The sequence below is a fragment of the Nerophis lumbriciformis genome, linkage group LG01 (assembly GCF_033978685.3).
Source record: "Nerophis lumbriciformis linkage group LG01, RoL_Nlum_v2.1, whole genome shotgun sequence".
Taxonomy (NCBI): domain Eukaryota; kingdom Metazoa; phylum Chordata; class Actinopteri; order Syngnathiformes; family Syngnathidae; genus Nerophis; species Nerophis lumbriciformis.
Genome location: NC_084548.2, coordinates 23,730,764 through 23,745,040, shown reverse-complemented (window position 1 = coordinate 23,745,040; position 14,277 = coordinate 23,730,764).

Sequence of the window (14,277 nt, the reverse complement as noted above, 5' to 3'; positions counted from 1 at the left end):
TTAATTGAAAGTATAAATAGTATAAACACTTTTTACAGTATGTCGTGCTGTGAAATACAGCCGACAGGATTGCGCATGCTTGGTGCAGGAGAACAAAGGACTTTCATTTAAGGTTTGTGATAAACCATCAAACTCATTCGTTAAAAGGACTCTATAGTAATATAAAGCGAATTTTTCTGGACATTATCATGCAAGAAAAGTTTATTTTTGGGATCGCGATCACCGCGTAATGATTTTTAAAGGTTGCATTACATTATTAACTGTCCCATGTGATCAGCCAGTGCGATTGGAAGTCCATGCTCAATTATTGCCTCCGTAAATAAAACTTCGGCATTTATCACATCCAAAGAATCTGTTTGGGCGACGAAAAACGTTGAAAGTTTTCCACTTGTATCGCTAGCAACGGCATTAGACTTGTGTTTTTTTGTCCCAACGTGGTCTTTTACATCGCTAATTCCTCCGTGTCCGATCGAAAAATCTTGTCTGCACAAGGTGCAATTCGCGTAGTTTTCACCCTTTTTTTAAATTTTTTTATTAATATTAGATATATAACAACGGGCGGATGGTGGGCGGGTGCAGTTCTGCTCAAACGTTACATCGGGTGGATGGCGGATGGTTGACGACTTTCTGACGCGGTTGCGGATGAAATAATTGCCTATCCGCGCATCTCTAGTACACACGCATGCGAATTGGATTACATGCGCACAGATTGAGATAAACGGTATTAATGATCAACTACTGACAGTTAGTATTACCGTTTTAAATGGAAAATTAGCGTAAAACTGTGATTGATAACTGCATTTTGATAAACTCATGGACAGTGTTCCGAATAGCGGCATTATATGTTAACAGCGTTACTCACGCCATCACTTTTACTATTAACGAGTAATCCAATTATTTACTTGTATATACGTTACAACGGCGTTAGCGAAACTTTTCATGTAACATGGCAGCTACGTATGGTATGTCAACAAGTTAAATGCAGGAAGTAACTTTTTACCAATTTAAGCAACCATCAGCACCACATTAAGATGAACTTGATATAATTTAGGAAGAGGAAACATCACACAGCAAACAACACACAATGTGTAAATACACACATTCACACCACTACGACTACTACTTCATGGGAATAACAAACAACAAATCAATGATCAACTAGCGCTAACACAAGAGAGTCAAGAGCACACTGTCTGATGCACGCTAATGCTCCACAGGATCACTCCAGGGACGGGTCCTGTCCCCCCTGCTGTTTGTACTGTACACAAATGACTGTCAGAGCACACTTCAGTCAAGGTACATCATTAAGTTTGCCGACGACTCGGTCATAGTCAGCCTCCTGCAGGACAAAGAGTTAGACCACGGTCCTGTTCTGGAGAACTTTGTAAAATGGTGCGATGATTCGTACCTGGTGCTTAATGGCGATAAGACGAAGGAGATGTACATTGACTTTCGGCGTGATCCCCCTGCCAAAGCACCCATTCTCATTAATGGCTCTGCTGTTGAGATAGTCCATGATTACAAGTATCTAGGCACAATTTTAGACTATAAATTGACCTTTGATGCCAACACTGACCGTATTTGTAAGAAGGCCAATCAGAGGCTGTTTTTCTTGAGGAGACTGAGGGGCTTTCAGGTTTGAGTTTGAGTTTGAGTTTGAGTTTATTTCGAACATGCAAGTATACAACATGATACATCACAATCTCCAGTTTCTCTTTTCAACATGTTCGAAAAGGAGTAGGAAGAAGCAAAGCTTATTTAATCCTACCCCTTTTCTTTTACATAACAGTTGCTAAAACTTTTGTTCACTTCCTGTTCTCAATTTATTCACAATATACTCCATAAGTAATACAATAAAATAAGTAAATAAATAATAATTGGTGAAGTAAGTTACATTGCATATGTTGAGATAAGTAAGATTATTTTGTGAGTGAAAGAATGAAAGAATGGATGAGTTAAATAAATTCAGAATGTTTATCATGGTTCTTCTTCTTTGTACTTTGTAAACACTTTAAGTTTGAAGAGTTTCTTGAAGTGGATCATATTAGTACATTGTTTGATTGCTTTGCTTAATCCATTCCATAATTTAATTCCACATACTGATATACTGAAGGTCTTAAGTGTTGTACGTGCATACAAATGTTTTAAATTACATTTCTCTCTAAGATTATATTTCTCCTCTTTTTTTGAGAAGAATTGTTGTATATTCTTGGGTAGCAGGTTATAGTTTGCTTTGTGTATAATTTTAGCTGTTTGCAAATTCACTATGTCGTAGAATTTCAGAATCTTTGATTCAATAAATAAAGGATTTGTGTGTTCTCTATATCCAACATTATGTATTATTCTAACTGATCTTTTTTGTAACACCGTTAATGAATGAAGTGTACTTTTGTAATTATTTCCCCATATTTCTGCACAATAACTCAGATATGGTAACACTAGTGAGCAGTAGAGAATATGAAGTGATTTTTTGTCTAGAACATGTTTTGCTTTATTCATTATTGACGTGTTTCTTGCTACTTTATGTTGTATATTTTTTACGTGAGATTTCCAGTTCAATTTATCATCAATCATTATACCTAGAAATTTGGTTTCATTTACTCTTTCAATTTCTATTCCGTCTATTTGTATTTGTGTTTGATTTTCTCTTCTACTGTTACCAAATAGCATTATTTTAGTTTTACTGAGATTCAACGATAGTCTGTTTTTGTCAAACCATCTTTTTAATTTGTTAATTTCTTCTGTTATTATTTGTAGTATCTTCTGTGTATTCTCTCCTGAACAAAACGCTGGTTGATAGGACACTGATGAGGATGTTCTATTCATCTTGTATTGAGTCTATTTTAACTTATTCCATCACTTCCTGGTTTGGTAACCTCAGTGTGGCCAATAAAAATAGATTGGGTGGTATAATCAAGGTATGCCAAAAGACCATAGGCACTACCTTGAACCCCCTGAACCAGATTTATCACGCCAGAGTCATCCAGAAGGCAAAGGCCATTTTGATCAACCCTCAGCACCCTCTCTTCTCAGAGTTTAGACTCTTGCCCTCAGGATGCAGGTACGCCCCTACTAATAGAAAGGCCAAAAACAACAGATACATAAGATCCTTTGTTCCCTCAGCTGTTGCCTTTTAAGCTTCTTAAACAAGCTTAGCTGCTATGCAGTCACTTTAGTGGGAAGTGACGTGTGATGATTAGGGACGGCGTGGCGCAGTGGGAGAGTGGCCGTGCGCGACCCGAGGGTCCCTGGTTCAATCCCCACCTAGTACCAACCTCGTCATGTCCGTTGTGTCCTGAGAAAGACACTTCACCCTTGCTCCTGATGGGTGCTGGTTAGCGCCTTGCATGGCAGCTCCCTCCATCAGTGTGTGAATGTGTGTGTGAATGGGTAAATGTGGAAGTAGTGTCAAAGCGCTTTGAGTACCTTGAAGGTAGAAAAGCGCTATACAAGTACAACCCATTTATCATTTATGATTAGTTTTTATTGGTTTACAAATGTTTTTAGTTTTTAGCTCAATACCTTCATGATGGTTTGTATGTTGTATGTATTTTATGTATTTGTACCTTGTTTCACTGTTGTACCTTGTTTTTACTGTTGTACCTCGTTTTTACTGTTATACCTTGTTTTTTACTGTTGTACCTCGTTTTACTGTTGAACCTTGTTTTTAATGGCTACTGCTGCCAACCAAATTGCCCCTCGGGGACAATAAAGATTTTCTAAGTCTAAGTCTAAGTCAAGAGAGCTGCCATAACTGCCGGCAAACTGCGAGTGAGCTAACAAACCCAGCTGCTTTTTCTGGGTACTGACATCACATGTCACTTAGCAACAGGCAGCACATTTTAAAGGCACACACATTTCTTAAGTAACACAGTCATTACATCTATTAAAGAGCAATTTGTTTGTAATTAAATTACTTTTTTGGCAAAGTAACAAGTAAGTAAAATACTTGTTAAAAGTAATAACAGACCGGTGATACTGCTCGTTAACTGGAGAAGCAAGCTCGCGCGCTACTGGCTACCTATAATGCTAAGATGAATACACAGATTCAGTGATTCCATCCAAACTTATATAAACACATCGCTGTCAGAACAACTAAGATAATGTCACGTTAGACAAAGTTCAACCTTTGTTTTGCTTTAATCACCAAAAAACACTAAAACTTTTACAAATTAATATGAAAGAAAATAAACATACTGAAACACTCAAATAACAATAATATGGCTCTTTAGAGTTAAGAACAATATTTCATGTTTCTTTTGTTACATATCCGCCCGATTGTAGCTGAGATAGGCTCCAGCGCCCCCCGCGACCCCGAAGGGACTAAGCGGTAGAAAATGGATGGATGGATATATATATGTTGGAAGAATGCTAACGCCTCTTATATTAGCATGCTAATGTTAGCGGGCTAACATTTTATGGTAGCTATTTAGCTAATGTTTAATGTTTACACTTACAAATAGTGCATTTTGGTATTTCATCTTACCATGTCACGTGCTGGCATCTTGCTACAATAATACTTCCATATACTTCAAGATTTGTCCGCACTGTGGCCCATGAAAGGAAGGTTGTGGCTGAGGTATTGGCGTGCTTTTTGAAGTGGGAATTCGAGACACGATGGAAAAAGAACATGACTATGCTTCAAAGATGACGACACCAAACAAGAGATAGGGGACGCGAAGTTGCGACTTCGACTCCGAGCTAATCAACAGGAAATAAAACAAAAATTGCAGCAAACAATGAGCAAAAAAATGTTCCCTCCAGTACTATTTTGGAGGCTATTTTAGCCCTCAACAAGAGAGTTGACGAGAAATTTGACGTCCTCGGAAACAGATCAAACAAAGTACCGCCATGGTTGCTAGCGTAGCTAAGGCAGTGGAGTTCAACTCTGAGGAGATTAAAGACTGCATAAAACAGTTGAAGACGCTGGAAGAACAAAACACCTGCTTATACAAAGAGAATAATGATTTGAAGGAAATGGTGAAGAAGCAAGAAAGAACCAGATTGAAGTGGTGCCTCAAACTTCAAGGCCTGGAAGAACACAATAATGAAGATACAAAAGCTCAAGTCGTCCAAGTTCGTTGCAGAATTATCAAGCCAAATGAAAGATGGAGTTGATGTGGCTTACAGGGTTGGAAGAAGAATGGAGAATAAAAGACGACAGATTGTTGTCATCTTTGCCAAGAGATGTGTGAAAGAAGATATCTGGAGGAGGAGCAAGGGGTCACAGTGTGCAAAGAGAAGAACATCCGGCTTGCTGAGGTGCTTCCACAAGAAGATTTAGTGGAGAGGAATAGGCTGTGGCCACTGATGGAACAGGCGCGAAAAGATGGCAAGCTGGCCTTCTTCCGTGGGCCTCATGCTTACATCAATGGGCAGAGAATTGGAGGTAAAGAAGATTAAAATAAGACTACTGTGAACATTTGACTAAGACCAGGAAGTTCCCCTGAGCACCAATGGTAAAATGTTACCAAGCTTATTTCCAATTATTAACGTTTTTGTGTGTGTTTTTGTTATGTTACAAACTAAAATATGTTTTGGATCATTGAATGTTAGGGCTTGAAAAATATTGTTGAAAGGAAAGCACTTTTTTTCTACGACAAAAAAATGTCATAGTATTTGTCTACAAGATAGTCCCTCTTCCGATGTGGACACTCAATTTTGTTTAGTTAAATACTCCCTTAGTTCTGTTTCAGCACCCATGGGTTTGTGTTTTCTTGGTTGCCATGGGTGCTGATTATTTTCACCTGCCTCTGATTAGTGTTCGGGATGCTCACCTGCTCCCAGGCACTAATCAGAGAGCTATGTATTCCTGCTTTTCGCCACACTCAGTCTGGCTGTCTTGTTTGCACTATGCAACAAGTTACGTGGGTAAACTATTTTATTCCTGATTCAATGCTAAGTTTTCCTGTTAGCTATTTCCTTAGCTTCCCGTGCAATTGGCACGCTTTTCTTGTGATTGTTTGCATTTTCCTGTATTTTGACTGATTTATGGTACATAAATCATTGTCTTACTGCCTCCGTAGTTCCGTCTGCATCATTTATGACGGACAACAATTTATTAGACATGGAGATTTGAAATCCCAATATCAAAAATTATACATGGATTAAACCGAGTCGAGAAGCAAAAGCACCCTTAACTGACCACTGCTTTATTACTTTAACAATAGGGCCTACTGTTAAAGACATGAGAAATAAAAGCTACTGAAAATTTAACACCAGTTTGTGACAAAACGAGAATTATTGCAATACAATTAAAAGCATAATAAATTATATTGAAGACGATGACTCAATCTCAGATTATGTCTATAAATGGGAATTTATTAAATTTAAAATCAGGGAATTTGGTATTAAATTCAGTAAAGATTTGGAGAAAAAGAAAATGAGTTATGAATGTAATTTGCTACAGGAAGTAAGCAAAGTGCATTGGTCTTGGTGGTAATAGTAAATAGTAATAAAGTGACAAACTCATAGAATTACAATCTAAATTAGATCAATTTTATCTGGAAAAAGCAGAAGGGGCCTTCACACGGTCACGTGCTTAATGGATTGAGGAAGGGGAAAAATTTTATTCTGTCTTTAGTAGTCTGGAGAGGAGTAGACAAGTGAGAAATTCCGTAAAAAGTTGAATAATAAATGGAAAAGAATACAAAGACGCTAAAAGCATCCAAAAAGCGATTTTCTTCTATTCTCAGTTATACTCTTCACGTCACTCATTAGACGACATGAATACCTTTTTTCAGAACACTAATACATTTATACCACAAATAGACGACTATGTCAAAGACTTATGTGAGGCAGAACTTAAAATAGACGTATTAGCATGATCAACGTGCATACAGAAACAAGAATTAAGTACAAACATGAAGCAAGGTCTTAATCCCTAATCCTGGCAAGGATAAGAGAATTCTCAATAATTTAAGACCAATTACTTTACTCAATACAGGTTATACAATTATTTCAGGTGTTATTGATTAAAAAAAAGAATTTCAAGTGTTATTGAGGAAACACAGTCAGGTTTCCTAAAAGGACGTTCTTCTACGCACAATAACATCAGGACAGTTTTAGACTTTGTGGACTACAAAGAGATCATCGACAGAAAAGTCTCATGCTATTTTTAGACTTTTATAAGGCATTTGACTTTATTGAACATCTATTTATTCTACAAACCTTGAAACATTTTGAATTTGGACACAAATTTGTTGCCACAATTCAAATGTTATACACCAATATTAATAGGTCGGTAGCTCTAGACCACAGGTGTCCAACTCAAGGCCCGAGGGCCAGATCTGGCCCGCGACATAATTTTATCTGGCCCGCAAACACCTGCAAATGATATGTGTCAATAAAGTACTCAATATTTTCTCACTAAATGTAATTGATTTTTTTCATTTTGACAGAAAAAATATACGTACTGCTTGAATGTGTAGGACACATTAATATGCCTTCACCAACACTTGCATTAAACATGCAGAGAGTTACACAAGGTAGGGACTGATCTCTGAAATATTAGTGAATAGATAGGCCCCTTGGGTATTATCAGTCATGGTTAACTGATGACTCTCTCACAATGCCCACCTCACTAGGAACGGCAGTCCTTCCTCGACTCCCTCCACCCCCCGCACCAGCCCTCAACATGTGGCAGACACAGGAGCCTGGATCCAGCCTGGCCTACAGGCCAACATGGCGACGGGGAAGAATGGCGGACAACATTTCCTGCTCTGGTGAGCAATAACTGACAAATACCGGATGGTCATTCTGTGCCACAAATTTTGGAAAAAATTCAAATTCACAAGCAATCACATATTTTCTTCAAACTTTGTCAATAACTTTTGTCATTAACTAAGGTCAATAGCTAATGTCTAGGGATGGGCGATACCACAGTTTTAGGATTCGATACGATACCGATACTTTTTCTTGCATTTTCATCGATACCGATACCGATACCATTAATTTCTTATTGGCAATTTTTGTCAGTCAAAAATATTATTACTATTGTTATTATTTAAGACAACTCACAAGACAAATACAGAACATTTATACCACATTTATTATGGTCAATATATAATAAAAGTAAAATTAAAATAAATAACATAAATATGAAAAATAAATTAAATATAAACAAAAATATACACATTTTCACTTTTCTTATTTCTCAAAAAAAAGGTCTCGGTAGAAAAACCTTAAAAAAACAATTATTCATAACAATGTTATGTTTCAAACCTCTTTGTGGAAGTAAACTTATAACACTTCTCTGAAGCAAAGTCAATAATTTCCTTATCACAATAAACTAGGATTTCCTTGTCCTATAAACCTGCATACGAAAGACAGTTCCCTGAGAAAATGAACTTGGAAAAATTATCTACAAAAATGTCTGACACCATCACACCTTTAGTGTGCTCGAGATATGTCGTCAAACGTCACACTTTACTGAAGTCACAGATTGCTGTTCAGGAAAAGTAACATGTTCACGTTTTCTGCTTTGATACGATTACGCCTCTGGCTGATTATTTCTCCAGCCTTAGAGAAGAGTCTCTCTGCTGGAACAGACGTTGCAATAGTTCCAAGGTATTTTTTCGCAACTGTTCAGCATTGGGAATGTGGTTTCATTTTTTTTCCACCAAACCAAAGGGTTCTCACTCCTTGGGATCACCTTTTCCTCCATGTATCTTCTCATTTCAACATACGCATCTGTGTTTGCTGTGCGATTGCTCTGAAAAGCCAGAACACGACTGTCAAACTCCTGCCATATTCCCTTGGATGATGAGCACTCAGATGGTGACTCTTGTGTCACAGTTGATGCAGTCGCGGCGGCCTCATGTCTCGTTGACTGTGTTTCAGCGCAGGCCAGGGCTTGCATTTCTGTGATGATCCGTGATTTAATCATCTCCACATTTGCAGAATCACTGAACACAATGTTTCTGAAGCGAATGTCCGAAAAGGTGCTGGCTGCAAGTGTGGTTGTGTTCAATGTTTTGGAACCTTCGCTTGCATTGTGCAGCAAGTTGTGAAGCCAGACTGTTACCCTGGTCAGCAGATGTGGTTACTTTCTGGAGAAGAAGACAGACCAGAGGTATGACTTTGGAAATCGTGACATACTGCTCTGCTGAAACCTCCTTGGTGGCCTCTTCAAAAGGCCTGAGGACATCACTGGCCTGCCTGATGTGGGACCATTCTTCATCACATAGGCACATGTTGTTTCTCCCGAAAAGACAAAGTGTTGTTGTGATGGCTCGTTGTTGCTCATACAGTCTGTCAATCATGTACAACACAGAGTTCCATCTAGTATCCACTGCTTGGATTAGTTTATGCTGTGGTAAATTCAACTGATTTTGTACTTCTTTTAGCTTGTCAGTTGCTCTGGTGCTGTGATGGAAGAACCGAACAATGGCACTACATTTCTCCAAGCTGGACTCAAGACTTGTGTCAGCCTTAATGGAGTCCTTCACAATGAGGTTGAGTGTGTGAGAAAAACAAGGAATATGTTTCCAACAAGTTTTACGCACAGCAGAGACCATATTGGCTCCATTGTCTGTAACAACCGCATGAACCTTACTGGTGATGCCCCATTCATCAGTTGTTTTTTTGAGGAGATCAGATATATTGTCTGCTGTGTGCTGCACAGCTACATGGATTGTTGCAAGATTGCAAGACTGCATCTGCCAGTCTTTGTCAATAAAATGTCCTGACAGAGTCAAATAACCTTCAGTGGTTCTTGCAGTCCACATGTCGGTTGTTAAAACCACACTGCTTGCTGATTGCATGGAGTCCTTTACTGTTTTTTGTGCATGCTCGTACAGTTTGGGAATTTCACCTGTCATCATGGATTTCCGACTAGGGATCTGGTATCGAGGATCTACCACCTTCATAAAATGCCGGAAACCTTGGTCCTCTACTATTGAAATGGGTTGCAAGTCCTTCACAATCATTTTGGCAAGGCTTGTTGTGATCTCACGTGCTCTTTGAGACTCATCTGAAAAGAATAACATTTTCATGTCACAATAGGGAAGATAAAATGTATTTGTTATAAAAGATATTAAGGATTTAATTAGATATTAGGGTTTTCCAATTAACTGTCAAATCCGAATCGCAAGAAGCTGCAGTTATTTTTTAAAGTTTGTGATATAATTAGCAATTAATTAAATATGAAATAGGCTAATGTTTTCGAAATGTAAGAAATCATGTTACAGATTAAAACCAAAATCAATTCAATCATATATTTCAAGATTTTCTTGGAAAAAAAATAAAACTGTAATGCAAAGATGAAGAATCTCCACATTTGATCTCTGTCAGGTCTGTGTAATCATGTTTTGTTTTAAGTCATGTTTTGTTTAGTTATAGGACTCTTTAGTTTCTGTCTTTTCACTCCCTTGTCTTGTTTCCATGATTACCCCATTAGTTTCACCTGTTCCACGTTTGGACTCATTGTGCACTCTTGATTGTCACCATAGCAACCCATTAGTTTTCACCTGTCACGTCACGCACCTGTTTCACGTCTTGAGTCACGCACCTGTTTTCGTTAATCATGTCTGTAGTATTTAAGTTCAGTGTTTTTCAGTTTGTCTTTCTGACGACCTCACCACATTTATGCTCTGTCCATTCTTTCCATGTCCATTCTTCATGCAACTATTTTTGTCCAAGCCAAGTAAGTTTTTGTTCCATGTTTATAGTCTTTTTGTTTTTCATAGTTTGTTCTCCGCCACTGTGCGTGCTTTTCATTTGTACTTTTTTGCTATAGTCTTTTGGTTTCATAGTTTATTCTCCGCCACTGTGCGCGCTTTTTGTTTGATCCTTTTTTTTGTATTTATAGTCTTTAAATAAATCATGTACCTTCATTCCCGTCTCGCCCGTGCCAACTTTCCGTTGCATCCCGGAAAAGCAAACAGCCAGGACCAAGTCTTGACAGTAGGTCGTCAGCAGACTCGCTTTTCCGCACTAGAGTTGGACACTTTGGACGAGGCTTCTTGGGCGGTCCTGTGCGCGATGGAGGAGGAAACTCGGCGCTACTCCTCCGTGGAGTACAAAAACTCCATTTGGTCCCAGGAATTCGGGGACGCAGCGCAGTGCCGGAAGCGCCGCTCCCGACGAAGGACGTCAGGTAGAACTTCCGCGAGCCTGCAGGACACGCCGCTCCCACATGCCCCTCCCCGTCCGGGCGGAAGCAAGCAGCAGCCAGCCCGGCTTCGCCCTAATGACGTCAAAAACCAGGATTTTTTTTTTCTGAATTCTTTTTCTTTTGATTCCCCGCCCCCCAGGACTCAAGTCACGCCCAAGTCACAAAAAAAAAATTTTTCACCCACAATATCACAGGTAGAAAATAGACATTTTGGACAATTTAAAGGGGACATTTCTGCCTCCCCCCGCCCACCCCTAGAGAGAGTTCCAGACTGCAGGGAGCGCGTCTGGTATCCGCCCCTTGAGGGGGGGGCTAGGGCTGGGAATTGTTCAGGTGGGGTGGCTCAGCATGACCATGCCAAGCCACAGCCTCCAGCACGGCCGCCACCACGAATCTTCCGACCTGCCAAGCCACAGCCTCCAGCACGGCCACCACCACCGTTCTTTGGCCATGCCAAGCCGCAACCCCCAGCTAGGCCACCTCCACCTGCAGCAGTAGCAGCACCACGGCTAGAACCACGGCTAGTTGCTCCAAGGCTAGTACCACGCCTAGCTGCTCCAAGGCTAGCTCCATGGCTAGCACCTGTCGCAGCTCCACGGCTAGCACCTGTAGCCGCTCCACGGCTAGCACCTGTCGCCGCACCAAGGCTAGCACCAGCTCCACCACGCCAAGTCCAAGACCAAGACCCTCCACGCCAAGTCCAAGACCAAGACCCTCCACGCCAAGTCCAAGACCAAGACCCTCCACGCCAAGTCCAAGACCAAGACTCTCCACGCCAAGACCAAGACCCTCCACGCCAAGACCAAGACCCTCCACGCCAAGTCCGAGACCAAGACCCTCCACGCCAAGTGCCGCCAGTCGCAGCTCCACGACGCCAAGTGCCGCCAGTCGCAGCTCCAAGACGCCAAGTGCCGCCAGTCGCAGCTCCAAGACGCCAAGTGCCGCCAGTCGCAGCTCCAAGACGCCAAGTGCTGCCAGTCGCAGCTCCAAGACCCCAAGTGCCGCCAGTCGCAGCTCCAAGACGCCAAGTGCCGCCAGTCGCAGCTCCCAGACGCCAAGTGCCGCCAGTCGCAGCTCCAAGATGCCAAGTGCCGCCATGCCAAGACCAAGACCCGCCATGCCAAGACCAAGACCCGCCATGCCAAGACCAAGACCAAGACCTGCCATGCCAAGACCAAGACCCGCCATGCCAAGACCAAGACCCGCCATGCCAAGACCAAGACCCGCCATGCCAAGACCAAGACCCACGCCAAGACCAAGACCCACGACGAGCTTCGCCGCCTGACGCGCCACGCCGAGCTTTGCCGCCTGACTCACCACGCCAAGCCACGTCTGCCACGATGACGACGCGCCTCCCTCCTCGTCGGCCACGGATATGTCCGCTACCTGGTCGCCCGCCACGCCAAGTGCGCCCACCTCCCAGTCGGCCACGAATGTGGCCATTCCCTGGGCGCCCGCCTCGCCTGCTGCAGCGGCGTTCCACTCGCCGCCGCCACCTAACTCTGCCCCGGTGGATACGGGGACACGTGGTCTGGCGACCCACCGCCATGTCCCCCTCCCGCCCTCCCATGACTCTTGTTAATTTTTTTTATGGACATCTGGTATCTGTCCTTAAGGGAGGGGCTCTGTCAGGTCTGTGTAATCATGTTTTGTTTTAAGTCATGTTTTGTTTAGTTATAGGACTCTTTAGTTTCTGTCTTTTCACTCCCTTGTCTTGTTTCCATGATTACCCCATTAGTTTCACCTGTTCCACGTTTGGACTCATTGTGCACTCTTGATTGTCACCATAGCAACCCATTAGTTTTCACCTGTCACGTCACGCACCTGTTTCACGTCTTGAGTCACGCACCTGTTTTCGTTAATCATGTCTGTAGTATTTAAGTTCAGTGTTTTTCAGTTTGTCTTTCTGACGACCTCACCACATTTATGCTCTGTCCATTCTTTCCATGTCCATTCTTCATGCAACTATTTTTGTCCAACCCAAGTAAGTTTTTGTTCCATGTTTATAGTCTTTTTGTTTTTCATAGTTTGTTCTCCGCCACTGTGCGTGCTTTTCATTTGTACTTTTTTGCTATAGTCTTTTGGTTTCATAGTTTATTCTCCGCCACTGTGCGCGCTTTTTGTTTGATCCTTTTTTTTGTATTTATAGTCTTTAAATAAATCATGTACCTTCATTCCCGTCTCGCCCGTGCCAACTTTCCGTTGCATCCCGGAAAAGCAAACAGCCAGGACCAAGTCTTGACAATCTCTTTCTTATCTTGTACTCAAGCAATTTTCAACTAACAGTAAATTCCCCTGTGTGGAAATTATTTGAATTTAGGATAATAATTTAAACAAAAATATTCAGTAAACATTACTAAAAAAAAAAAAAAACAATGCCTGTTTTAAGTCAACAATTGGACAACACTGGATATAATTTCCCCCTTCACCTGAAGTGTCTGTTATTAGTAGATTGTCATCGGAATATTTATAGACTTTATCACTACACTGTCAAAGGTCAGACGCTAACTGTCTGTAGGCTACCTGGATACACTTTGCTTTTTTGCAGACTTTCGTGCAGGGTCTTCTGCCGGGCTGCGGGTGGCGGTGCAGGTTCTTTCACAGCAGCGTGAGCCTGTCTTTTTACCAGCTCGCTGTGGCTCTCGGGATGTGTGGTCTTCATATGTTTGAATAAATTGCTGGTGTTGCTGCTGTGTGGCACTTGTTTGTCACACAGTTTGCACCGCGCCGTGGCTTTGTCGACTGGTGAAAAATAACACCACACCACGCTTCTTTTCTTGTCTCTGGCTTTTCCTTTCCTCCGGCTCCCGTATCCGTGGCCGTGCTGACCTCCTGGCCTGGCTGCTTCGCTGTCGGCGGGCTGTGTGTGTGTTGCACGTTGACGACGCTCATTCGCTGTCTCCTGTGACGTGACTGGGCCAGCTCTATACTCTGCCAGGTACAGGGGTGTCCCAGCACATAGTAAGTTAAGTAAGTAATCAAAAACATCTGAAAGTGATGCTTGCACCCCCCACACGCCGTTTTTTGGTTTATATCGATACTTTTTTCAGAAAAGTGATGCCAAATGAGTAGCGTGTGGGTATCGATATATCGATACCACAGGATCGATACGCACATCCCTACTAATGTCAGGATTATGAGTAATGAGGATAAACGCTGAA